Source organism: Callospermophilus lateralis, chromosome 3 (genome assembly GCF_048772815.1).
Source record: "Callospermophilus lateralis isolate mCalLat2 chromosome 3, mCalLat2.hap1, whole genome shotgun sequence".
Taxonomy (NCBI): domain Eukaryota; kingdom Metazoa; phylum Chordata; class Mammalia; order Rodentia; family Sciuridae; genus Callospermophilus; species Callospermophilus lateralis.
In genome coordinates this window covers 120,302,656-120,315,379 of record NC_135307.1, presented here as the reverse complement: position 1 = coordinate 120,315,379, position 12,724 = coordinate 120,302,656, and positions in this window count along the sequence as shown.

Genomic DNA, 12,724 nt, shown 5'->3' with positions numbered 1-12,724 from the left:
AATGGTTGCATGCTCCGATCCCACTCAGTTGCATGAATGTAAGCAAATGTGGCCATAGATCCATCTCTCCACCCCTCTATTCCCCACTACAAATTAACGAGCACTTGTGATTGCACTGGTGGACACCTTGGGGGCCTGCTTGTAAGGAGTTACAGCCAGTTAGGAAGTGAGCCATTGACACCAACAATGATGGAAATATTAGCATTTTTAAATGAAGCTTTTATTGAACATGAGGCTTAGTACTAAAGCATTTTATGCACATTCTCTCATTTAATGCTCATGTAACTTAATCAAACCACTAATAATATTATTATTATTAATTATTCTGATGAGGACCTAATATACAGACATTTACTTGCCTAAGGTTGATCACACAGGCAGGAAGTGATAGAGCAGGCTTTGCACCCAAGCAGTGCTACCTATCAGAGCCACTGGCTGCATGTGGCACTGATGAGAGAAGTCATCTCACCTGAGGGTCTGAAATGACTTCCTGGTAAACATGACTTTTCAGTGGGTCCTTGAAGGAGGGATCAGATGGGAGATACTGAGTTTGTGGCCATGAGAATTCTAGGAACAAGATAGAAAGGGCAAGGCATGAACAGGACCAAGGATGCACATGCAGGCCAGGAGAGGAGGGTGTGGACATGGACAGACAGGATGGGAAGTGCAAGTTTGTAGGTTTAAGGTGCTGCAGCTGGGCTAAAGGTTTGGGACTATGGTAGAGAGAATTATGACCCCTGGTGACACCTAATTAATTAGGGTATTAGGTATCATCTCTATTACCTTAAGTGTGTGACTGTTAGCTTACATGTCAAAAGAGACTTTGCACATGGGATTAGGTTAAGGATTTCAGGCTGGGATGAGTATTCTGTCCAGGGATCCAGTGTAATCACAAACGTCCTAGTAAGACAGGGGTCGGAGGGGTAGCACGAGAGAAGTGGCCATCAGCAGAGTTAAATTTGAAGATGCTGCACTGCTGGCTTTAGGAAGCAAGGAAGGGGCTGTGAGCCAAGGAACAAGGGAGGCTTCTAAAAGCTGAAAAAGGCAGGAAATGGATCCTGCCCTAGAGCCTTACTAAAGAATGCAGGCTACAAGTGCCTTGATTTTGGCCCAGTGAGACCAAATTTGGGTTTCTGACTACTGAAATTGTGCAATAATTGGTGTGTGTTGCTTTCAGTCATTGCACATGTAGCCATTTGTTATAGCAGCCACAGGACACTAATACAGGGCTAATGCCTGAGCATAACTTGGGCACTGGGGCTTCCAGCAACATTCTTCAACTGGCATTTTAGAAAGCTGGATTCAATTTCACAAACATTTTCTAGCACCTTCTATGGACCAGGAGCTATACTAGACCATGGGGAGAAAGTAAGGAGAGATGCAGCTCCTGCCTTGGGTGGAGCTACAGTGTCACTGGAGGGCATGCCAACTGCCATGTTGAATTATAGGTGGGTGCAAGCTGAGAAGATTATCACTAACTGGCAGCCTGAACAGAAACAGCTCCCAAATGGCAGCTGCAGAGCCTTTGTCCAGTTGAAAAGGAGCTTATCTGAAGGACTTAGAGGGGAGCTCTTCTCTGCCAACATGCAGAGACAGCCCAGTAGTAGTTGCTATAAAATATATGTGCCATGGATGCCCACTGCCTTTTCTCAGCAGGGCAGCCAGAGGGTCTCAAAGACAACAAGGGATGGGGGCCACGAAGGATTTTCCAAAGTACCAAGTGATTAGGGGAGAGTCCTGGGAGAAAGCAAGAGGAGCATTAAAGTGCCACCCCCAACTCACCCAGTAATCCACTCCTAGGGGTAAATCAGAGACATATGAGCATTCTGTTGCCAAAAGACATAGACCAAGATGTTATTGATGACAATCCAAACTAGAAACAACCCTAACGCCCACTGATAGTAGATTGGATAGATAACATGTGGTATATTCCTACTATGGAACCTAAACACTAAACAGCATTGAGAATGAATGGACTATTACCCCAGCAGTAGGGCTAATTCTCACCAACTTGATATTGAACAAATGAAGCCAGATGCAGAAGTAAGCCTGTTACATGGCTCTATGTGCACGACGTTCACAAAAAGGCAAAACAAACCTATGTGTTAGAAGTCAGGATCGGGGTAGGTGGAGTGGACAGGACAGGGATTGGGGGGAGTGGACAGCACAGGGGGTCTGCAGTGCTGACAATGTTCTCTTTCTAACTCTGGGCATATGTTAAATAGGAGTGTTCACTGATCACTTATCACACTGTACACTTATGATTTGTCCATTTTCCATTAATACATTCTATTACAATATATTTATTTTTTAGATTATTAATAAACATACTTGAGGGTATTTTGGTGGCTGTGTGATGTAGGGGACATTGACTTGGCGTTACAAAGGCCAGGTTCTAACCTTAATCTATCTGAGTTAAGATGCTTTGTGACCCTGGACAAGCTCTCACCCGACTCTGGGTTCTAGTTTCCTCCATCCCAAACATGGGAGGGTGTGTATTGGATTATATGATTTTTGCAGAAACTCAGCAAATTGCTACAACTGTAGCCAACTTGACTTTTTATGAGAGAGAGAGAGAGAGGGAGAAAGAGAAAGAGAAGAAAAGAGCAAGCCTAGGATTTTATTGGAACTGGAGGTATTTTCCTGTCCTTTTGTTAGAGTGATCATGCGATGATTTGGCTGTACTACTAAAGACCTAGTTATTTGACCGTGGTTACAGAGACAGGTGTGTGGTGGACTGGAAAGAACGTGATGGGCTTTGGGATCATGCAGTCTGGGTTAAAGTTCTGGCAGGGTCCCATCTTAGTTGTGTGTGAGCTTGAGCAAGTTTCTTAACCTCTCCAAGTCTATGTTCTCACAGAAGCCGACAATCGTCCTTATGGGCGATGTGAAAATGAAGGATGATGTACCTGGCAAAGCCTTTGATTTGAGTCCCTTGCTGGGACCAGACCAAAAAAGATATTTGATCATCTTGATATTTTGTTGGTCCAAATTAAACAAAGCAGGGGTGTCTGGGAGAATCTCAGAGAGTAGACCCCCTTCTTTACCTCATCGTGGGAGAGGAGGCTCACCTTACTGAGGGATCTCAGTCCTGCCCCTGCCCTTGGGACCCTGGAAGGTATGGACTTTGGAGGGATCACAGAGTTAAAGGGCTGCTTTCTGGCCTGGGAGGGCACAAGTTAGTGCTCTGGGGCCTGTCTTCACTCTCTGTGGCCCCCCTGGTGCCTTGAAGACCTGCTAACAGCAGGTGCCAGGGAAATCTTATTGAGCTGGAGGAGATCCAAACTTTCATGCTGTATTCAGCTCTGGGCCCTGGGATGTTAGAGTCTGGACTCCAAGGCGGGGTTCAGGATGGAAATATAGAAGAATCTTGTCATATGAGGGGCAGCTAGAAAAACTGCTGAAGGCAGGGCAGGTAGTTCAGAGAAGATTCCAGAGGTCTGCAGATCATTGCTTTTTTTTTTTTTTTTTTTTTTTGGTACCAGGGATTGAACTCATGGGTCTCGATCACTGAGCCACATCCCCAGCCCTATTTTGTATTTTATTTAGAGAAGGGTCTCACTGACAGTGAGAGAGACAGTGCCTCGTCATTGCTGAGGCTGGCTTTGAACTCACGATTCTGCTGTCTTAGCCTCCCAAGTTGCTGGGGTTACAGGTGTGCACCACAGCACCCGGCGGGTCACTGCTTTTGTAAATCTGATAGATTCTGGATTTTCTGAAAGATTATGTAGATGCTACGGTGCCTCTAACCTTGACTTTCAGAGAATCCAAATGTGTTCATTATAATGATGTTTTCATTACATATATATGTAATGTATACATGTTTATGTGGAAAAAAATGAAACACATAGGCAAAAGAAGAACACAAAACTCATCATTTCAGCATCTGGAGATTGCTGTTGTTAACATTTGTGTGTGTGTCCTTCAGATTCATATTCATGATCATGAAGTATATTTGATCACTTGGGGATTTTTGTTGCAAGCAACTACACTACTTAAGGCATACTTAGCTACTCTATTAGGAAAATCCCAAAATAACAACAACTTTACATAACACAAATTTATTTCTTGCTCACCTAAGTCCCAAACAAGGCTGGGTAGAGAGATGTAGAAGTGCTAGGATATGAATGTGTCCCCCAAAATTTCATGTGTTGGAAAATTAATACCCAAATTCATGTGTTTGGCATCTAGAGGTGGGACCTTTGGGAAGTAAACAGAATTAGATGAGGTCATAAAGTTAGCCCCTCCTCACACCAAATGGCAATAGTGGCTTTATAAGAAGAGGAAGAAAGACCTGAGCTGGCACACTGCCATGCAAAACTCTCCACCACACTGTGATGCAGCAAAAAGGCTCTTACCAGATACTGGCATCATGCTCTTGGGTTTCCCAATTTCTAGAATTGTGAGCTTAATAAATCTCAGTTCTTCATAAATGAGCCAGTCTGTGGTATTCAGTTATAGCAACAAAAAATGGATCAGCAGGCTGCTCTCATTTACACAATCTTACAGAGAATCAAGCCAAAGGTGGCTCTGCCCATTTAATACATGGTTTCCTAAGTTACCAACCAATAGGAAACCAGCAGATAAGGCAAGATAGAGAGTGGAAGACCACGCAGAAGGACTCTGTGGGCCTGAAGTGGGGTCCATACTATTATTTCCATTTGCCAGAATTCAGTTACATGGCCATACTTAACAAAAAGACTGTTAGAGGACTCACAAAATTGACAGGAGGCTGGGGTGCCAGGAATAAATGTAGCAACCGCCCCATAGCAACTGGGCCCATCACTGTCACCCCCCGACCCCCATCCCACCAGCCAAAAATTGTCTGCAATTCTTTCTTGGATTCTGGTGTCACTCTTTTGGGATCCAACATTGTAGGAGAGAGATCATCTGATTGAGGAAGCCCAATCATGCCCTCAAACAGGAGAGGTTGGGTTTGGCACCTTTACCTCAGCATGCGAAGACAAACTCTTCCTCCTGCTGGGGTCTTCCACCCGCTTCACAGAGAAACAATCTTTCTCTCCCAGCTTTATTGTAGTATAGTTGACAAATCAAACTTGTATTTATTTAAAATGTTCAGCATGATTTGATATATATTGTAAAGTGGTTATCATAATCAAGCTCATTTATACATCTATCACATCACATTTTTTTTTTGTAGTGAGAACACTTAAGATCTGCTCTGTTAGCAAGTTTCAAGTACACAATGCACTATTATTCAATAGTCACCATGTTATGCATTAGATCCAAGAAATTATTCATCTTATAACTGAAACTTTGTACCCTTGACCAACTTCTTTCTGTTCCTGCCCATCCTCCCCAGTCCCAGCAACCACAATGCTTTATTCTCTGCTTTTGAGTTCAATGTTTTTAGATTCACATGTAAGCAAGATAATGCAGTATTTGTCAATACTGATAAAAAAAAGAGACCATTATTCTAGAAGCTGTTCAGAAAGAAGATTGGTGCTAGGTAGTCAAAATAACAGATTTTTATATTATATCACTCTGTTATTGGGTTCAGGACCCTGCCCTTTCTGGCAGTCTTACCCACTCCCAGGCCCCACAATTGAGTGGCCATAGCCATTACAGGATTTGTACAGCAATGGAGAAAAGCCAGAATATCAGATAAGTGGAATTGCCCAAAAGCCTCATGGAAAAGAGCCATGAGGAGTTCAAGTACTTGATGTAGCAAAGTATCACCAAGGTTAAGGCCTCAAATACACAAGGACAACTTGTCCAACTCTCCCCATCGTCAACCTACAACTGATAAAAGCAGCCAGAGGGACAGGAAATATTAGGCCTGCAAATGTAAATTTTACCTTCAGTTCCTCAATTTGGAGATGTTTTGTCTTTAGGGAACCCTAGTCCACAACTGCCAGTCCTTGAGACGCTCCAACTGGCATTTGAAATAAGAAGTACATGAAAAGATGCTCAATGTTGTTGGTTCTCAAGGAAATGCAAATTAAAACCAGGAAACATGACTATACATTTACCAGAAATAGATAAAATGAAAAAGACTGATATCACCAGTATTACTAAGGGTACAGAGCAACTGGAACTCATGTACATTGTTGGTAGGAGCATGCAAAGATAGAACCATTTTGGAAAATTGTCTAGCAGGTATGAAATAATAAATATACATATTGCTCTCTGCCCAATATGTCCCTTTTGAAAACCCCTATAATTTCCTGAGCAATAGAGATGCTAAGAGAACCTTTTATTGTAATATTTGGCTTTTGACTCCATTCTCTGACACAGAGCTTCTAAATCCCTTGGGATTCCTTGGACAACAGGAGCATCTTTTGTTCTAATAAGGTGACTCTTGGTGGGTTCCTGGATAGCCTCAGAATGGGAATTGGTTGCCAGGGGACAAACTGTGTGATTAAAGTGTTAGAACTTTTTGCCCTACCCTCCTGACCTATGGGGAGGGAAGAATCTCCAATCCCATTGGGTTGAGTTAATCATCATTGGCCAATGATGTAATCAGTCATGCCTAAACAATGAAACCTCCATGAGATCCACCCCAAACACAGGGCTCCAATGGGCTCCAGGGTAATCGAAACTGTGAAGGTTCCAGAGAAGGGGGCAGAAGCTCTATGCCCCTCCACACATGCCTTACCCTATGCATTTCTTCCATCCAGATGTTCATCTGTTTTCTTTGTAATTTCCCTTATAATAAACCAATAAGGTATTTCCCTGCATTCTGTGAGCCACTCTGATAAATTAATCAAACACAAGGAAGAGTTATTGCAACCCCAAATTATATCCAGTGGGCTATAAATCTCTTTCTTCCAGGTTACAAACCTGAACTTGCAAAGAACATCTAAGTAAGAGGTAGTCTTGGACTGAGCCCTCAACCAGGTGGCGGATCTGATGCTACCTTTGGGTAGGCAGTGTCAGAACTTCGTTAAATTAGAGAACACCCAGCTGGTGTCCACTGCAGAATTGCTTGCTTGACTCTTGGTGAGAAGAAACCCACACCCAGCAGTTAAACAGACTAATTTATTCTATGACTTATTCTATGACGCATTGTGTCCACTCCCAGGTATTTACAGATGAGAAACGAAGCTACATGTTCACACATGAATTATACAAGGAGCTTTATTCATGATAGACTAAAACAGGAAACAATTCAAATCTCCATCATTAGGCTAATGGATAAACAAAATTGTGGTATTCATTTGACATCATACTTATCAAAACGATGAACTACATACAGACACCAGCACAGATAAAGCTCAAAAATATGATGAGCAAAAGCAGCCACACTAAAAGATTAGTACTGTATGTTTCCATTTATTTGGAGTTCAAGAACAAACTCAGTCTGTGATGGTAAAACTCAGAATATTAAGCAAACTTTCTAGGGTGATATACTTTATATTTTGATGAGGTAATGATCAAATGAGTATACATGTGCATAAAAGTCATTGAGAAGTTCACTTAAGTTTTGTGTACTTTACTTTTATACTTTAAGTAAATACTATTAAATTTAAAAATTAAAAATTAAAAAATCCCTATTGGATTATGGTAGTCCCTTTCAAGTAAAAGCACACTTTCCCCAGAGTTAGTCCTCTGCTTTTGGATGTGCAGGGAGATTTACTCCTTCTTCCTTGATAACAGGGGGCTGGACTTGGACCCAGGGTCCCTGCTGGCCTCCTCTATGGTGGTACAACACACACAAATGCATGCACGCATGAGCACACACCTGTGTACACATTTGTGAGTTGAGGAGTCTGAAGATGAAGTGGGGTGGAAATAAGGAGACAGCTCCACCTAATTCAAGCTTCTGCTCATCCCACAAGCTCTTTTCTCCTTGTTTCTTATTTTTCTCTTCCCTCATGGAATAACAGATTCCTCTTTGGCATCATGCCAGGTAATTTACCATCATCTTCCAAGGCCTTGCCCTTAGAATCTCAAACTCTTCTCTGATTGTTTATCAACATATTTTCCCAAAGATAGTTTCCATTCTAAGAGCAACTCAAAGCCAGCAATTTAGATACACAGTTTTAGATGCTAATTCACCATCATTATAACAGGACTGCTGCGACTCTATTTCTGAACAGATTCCAAACTTGCTCTCCCTATCTCCTGGGCTGGCAAATGGCACTGCACTATTCTGACAGGGCAAACAGGCTTCTGAGTGGGACTTGGAGCCAAGAAGGGTGAGCTGGGTTCAGATGATGGGGGAAACTTGCATGCTGAGGGAAGGATTTGGATTTGATTATTCTACTTGGGAATCCATCAAAGATTCTAGAGCAGGTCTGTGACTTAGCAGAATGGAACTCCTGGAGATTCCATAATCTGGAATGCAGCTCAATGATTGGAGGGGGATAGGCAGCTCAATGATTGGAGGGGGATAGGCAGAGGGTGCTGAGGGATCACTTAAAGCAGAGAACAGGTCTGGGAGACTCCGAGGAATATCCACAGGCTTTAGTAATAGGGAAGGAGAGAAAGAGGAAAATAAGAGATGCTTTGAAGGATGAGCCCCAGGGTCTGAGGGGGAGGCCAATTCTCCTCTCCTAACCTAGACCAGTCTGTAACTTGCCAGGTGCCATCCTTAACACAGACCATTACTGTTGAGATAGGACTGACCAAGGCTGAAGAAAATTCTGAAGAAACCTTTAAGTGTAGCTTTAATACACACATGCAGAGTGCATCCTTGAACAGTGGCACCATTGAGACAAATGTCTCAGCCAATTTTCCAGCCTTCCATCTTATCTAGCTTTTTTTATTTCTAAATATAATACTTCTAGGCACATGCATGTACAGAGCTCTTTGTATCAAATAACAGTAGTCAACATTTACTGAATGCTGTGCCAAATGCCATCTAAAGGCTTTTATTGTTAATATTCAATATTCCCCACAACCTCATGAGGTTGTAAGAGGGTAGGCACCCTCTTATAGATAAGAAACTGAGGTGGAAAAGTTAGATAACCTACTGAAACAATCACAGCTAGGAAGTGGCAGAATTAATATCATGTACTCAAGATACTGATGGGCTTATTTTCTGGGAAACAAACAAACACAGTAGGAGACAACCTAACAATGTAATCCCGGCTCAGCTTCTAACCAGTACAAGCCTCAGTGGGTCATCTTTAAAATGTAAGTTCCCTCATGAGTACACTTTTGGGAGCAATGGCTAGTTTACTATCTCAATTATGGGGATGGTTTCATGGGTATTTTTGAATATCAAAACTTCTCAAATGGTATACTTGATGTGCAATTCATTGTGTGTTGATTATACTTTAATAGAGCTGTTTTTAAAATAGCAATTATATGATGCAATTAAAATATTTGTAATATATCTACAGCGACTCTATAGTGACTTTGTCTTATGTGATTCCATTACATTGTTCAAGTATGATATTCAAAATTCATGGTCATTTTTGAGTGTATTTCTTTGAGAATTTTGCTATGCCTCAGAACCAAAAAAAAAAAAAAAAGTCTCTAAATTAAAACTAAGAGTTACAATGACTCAAGAAATGTTTTATAATCTGGCATTGCTGAAAATAGAACACAAAATTTGCAAAGATGCTGTTTATAACAATGTAGTGATTTTTGGTAAAATAAGCCTCCAGTATTCTACATGAAGATTGCCAACTCCAAAATACCTCCCTAACCACCCAGAACTCAACAGAATACTATTCCTTTATGGAAACATGGAGTTAGAGCTTTATTTCCACTCATTCTTGCCTTCTGGGTGGGCCCATTGCCACAGTGCCTCTTACAGAGTTGGGACTCTAAAGGCATTTGTTTGTGAAACACTGGGAGGGCCTGGATATTCTCCCTCTGGACTCTGGAACCTTAGGAGTACCTGACCAGAAAACCTTAGAATTCTATCCATGAAGACCAAATACATGGCACTCTCTCACTTTCATAGTTTTTTGTTCCCAAATAGAAGTCCCTCCAACTCCTGGTGGCAGCAGCTCTGGGTAAAGGTCAAGGAATGGGCCTCTCAGAGAATAGGCCCAAACCCACAGAAGCATCACAGGTCACTTGGGTTTCGGCTGTTCAAGCAAGGTTAGTTACAATTGGGCAACTATTTCAATGTTTATTCTTAGAAATTCCCAGGGCTTGAAGTGCTGACAAAATTGGCCCACACCAGGGATCACCCAGGGTGCTCAGACATGGCTAGTCTGCAAGCTCCTCAAGGACAAGTATGACCTTAATCTAGCACTGTACTGTTAGTGCCCAGCACAGAGCAGGTGCCCAAAAACCACACTGTGGGGAAATCGGTGAATTCTATTGTGTGAGAATTTGCTCTGTGTACCTGGTAAAGACACATTGTCTTCATTTGTTTTTACAATTACCCTTTGAAACAGGTGTTCCTCATTTTACAACGCAGGAAATGGTGGCTCAGACAGGTGAAGTAATTTGCCTGAGTCATTAAGAGGTTGGTTTTCTCCAAGAAGTCATCTTTCAAGATTTTGAAATAATAGCCTGGATGACCACTGTTGTTTTGGAGGCCAATAAATTATATTCTCTTATTGGAGGAGCCCTGTGTTCTCCCCTCAGAGCATGATCCCCACTGTCCCTGGTCTCTCTGCTGTCCAGGTACTGTCCTCCCTGCTCTTTCTTGCCACTTTGGCACTGCATGGTCTCAGTCCCTCTCCATTCTCCAGGCTCTCCTCTTGCCTCTCTGTTAGCTGTTCTTCCTCTGCCCACTTGCTAAGGGCAGGTGTTCCCCAAGGCTTCTCCCTGACACTCTTTCTCCTTCTACACCCTCTCTCTGGGATAGTCTCTCATACTTGTTATGACTAGCTCAGACCTCTCCAGGAGACAACCACCTAGGCCCTGATGATTGTTGCTGGTTATTCCCTCCCTGAGAATGTAGCTTCTGCTCTCAGACCTTCACTAGCTCCCCAAGGTCAACAAAAGGGGAACAAACTTCTCCCCAAGGTATTCAGGGCTCTGGTATACCTACCCTCATTTTCCTCCCAATTCAGAATCTTCCTTCATCTGAGCCCTGTGCTCTTTGCCTTTATTCTGCTGTCCCTTCAATATGGCTTCCCTCCCTGCGACCTCTGCTCAAGGTACTTTTACTGGTCTATAAAGTACATGCTCCTCCTCCAAGAAGTCCTTCCTGACACCCTTCCCTACCTAATATGCCTTCTCTTTCTTTGGGAGACTCCATGGAAAACCATGCCAGCATTCCTTGGGTGACACCTACTTCTGTGCTTGCTTTGATTCTATCACCCTGAGTCAGAAAGGGAGCTTAGCACTAGGAGTCAGGCAACAAGGCTCATTCTATGCTGTTTAGTGTTACCTATTCATCTACAAGTTCCCCAGTGTAAAATGAAGTGATAGGACCGCATCAGCATTTCTCAAATTTCATTTGAGTACCACTATGCTTGCTTTTATTCTTGAACCACCAGTACTATCATATGCTTATTTATCTTTTTAAAATCTAAATTACAATTATTCTTTATATTGTTTACTGTGACTGCAAAACAAAGGTCATATGTAATAAAGGGTAAGTAAAAAAAAAAAAAAACTAAGGTAACCAAGAAAATAAACACATAACGGATAAATTTTTGTATAATGTCTCAAATCCTATGTAGAATTCTGGGAAACAACCTAGATCACCAAAGTCTTTGTCAGAGATAAACAAAAGTGGACACTAGTCGAAATGGTAAGGACCAATTTTCATCAGTAATGAGCACTGCATTAGGGAAGAGAGTTCAGCTTGAACTGAGCTCAACTTCTATTTGCACAAAAGCCACTAGGTCTTTTACAGGGAGGATGAGAGAGCTGGGAGAGAGACAAGCAGGGGTTCAGCAGAGTCAGGAAAATGAAAAATTACAAACCTAGGTTAGTGAAATTAATATTAAGCCAGCTGGATGTGCTAGCTAGCAATGATCAAAGTTAGGGTTCTACTGTTCCATGAGACTGGGAGACAGAGGCCTATCCTCGGGTGTTGGCTGGAACAAACAGTAAATTCTTTTGCCAGCCGAGTTTTCTCAGGCAGGAACTTTAAGGGGGCAGGGTACTAGGGTCATCTAGAGATGTAGTCTTGAGCTATTAGAAACTATGTTAGTGTTCATAAATGTAGGTTGAGGTCTAGACCAAGAAGAAGGCTTAGAAGAGCCTAACTGGAGTTTGGTCAAGGAGAGAATGTCAGCTTTTAGCTTAGACAAAACCAAAAAGTAAAAATAAAAAGTGCATCAACATGTGCTGAGACTACTTACAAGGTGCTTGATACGGTTGAAGTAGGTACGCTAATATCATCTCCTTTCAACAGGCTGAAGAAACTGACACCCAAAAAGGTTAAGACACCAACCTGCCCAAGGTTACATAGCTAGAAACAAGAGTAGTGCTGGAAATTCATAATAGCCAAACTATGAAACCAGCCCTGGTGCCTATCAACAGATGAATGGATGAAGAAAATGTGGTCTATATACACCATGGAATTTTATTCAGCCATAAAGACAAATGAAATTTTGTCATTTTCAGGAAAGTAGATGGAACCATTATGTTAAGTGAAATAATCCAAAATTCTGGATGAACAGTTTTGAGTCTTTATCCCAATGCAACTGCTCTACAGGGGCATATTTCAGAGGAAAACAATACCATCAACAAGTGAAACAAGTAGTTTAATTTCTTCTGGACATTAAGTCATTTGTCACTCCCATTGTACATGTGGAAGAGGGGGTCATACTCGCTTCAGCTATAAGACCCCACATGAGGCCAGGGGATTCCAGGGAGGGAAGCAGGGGCCTTCCAC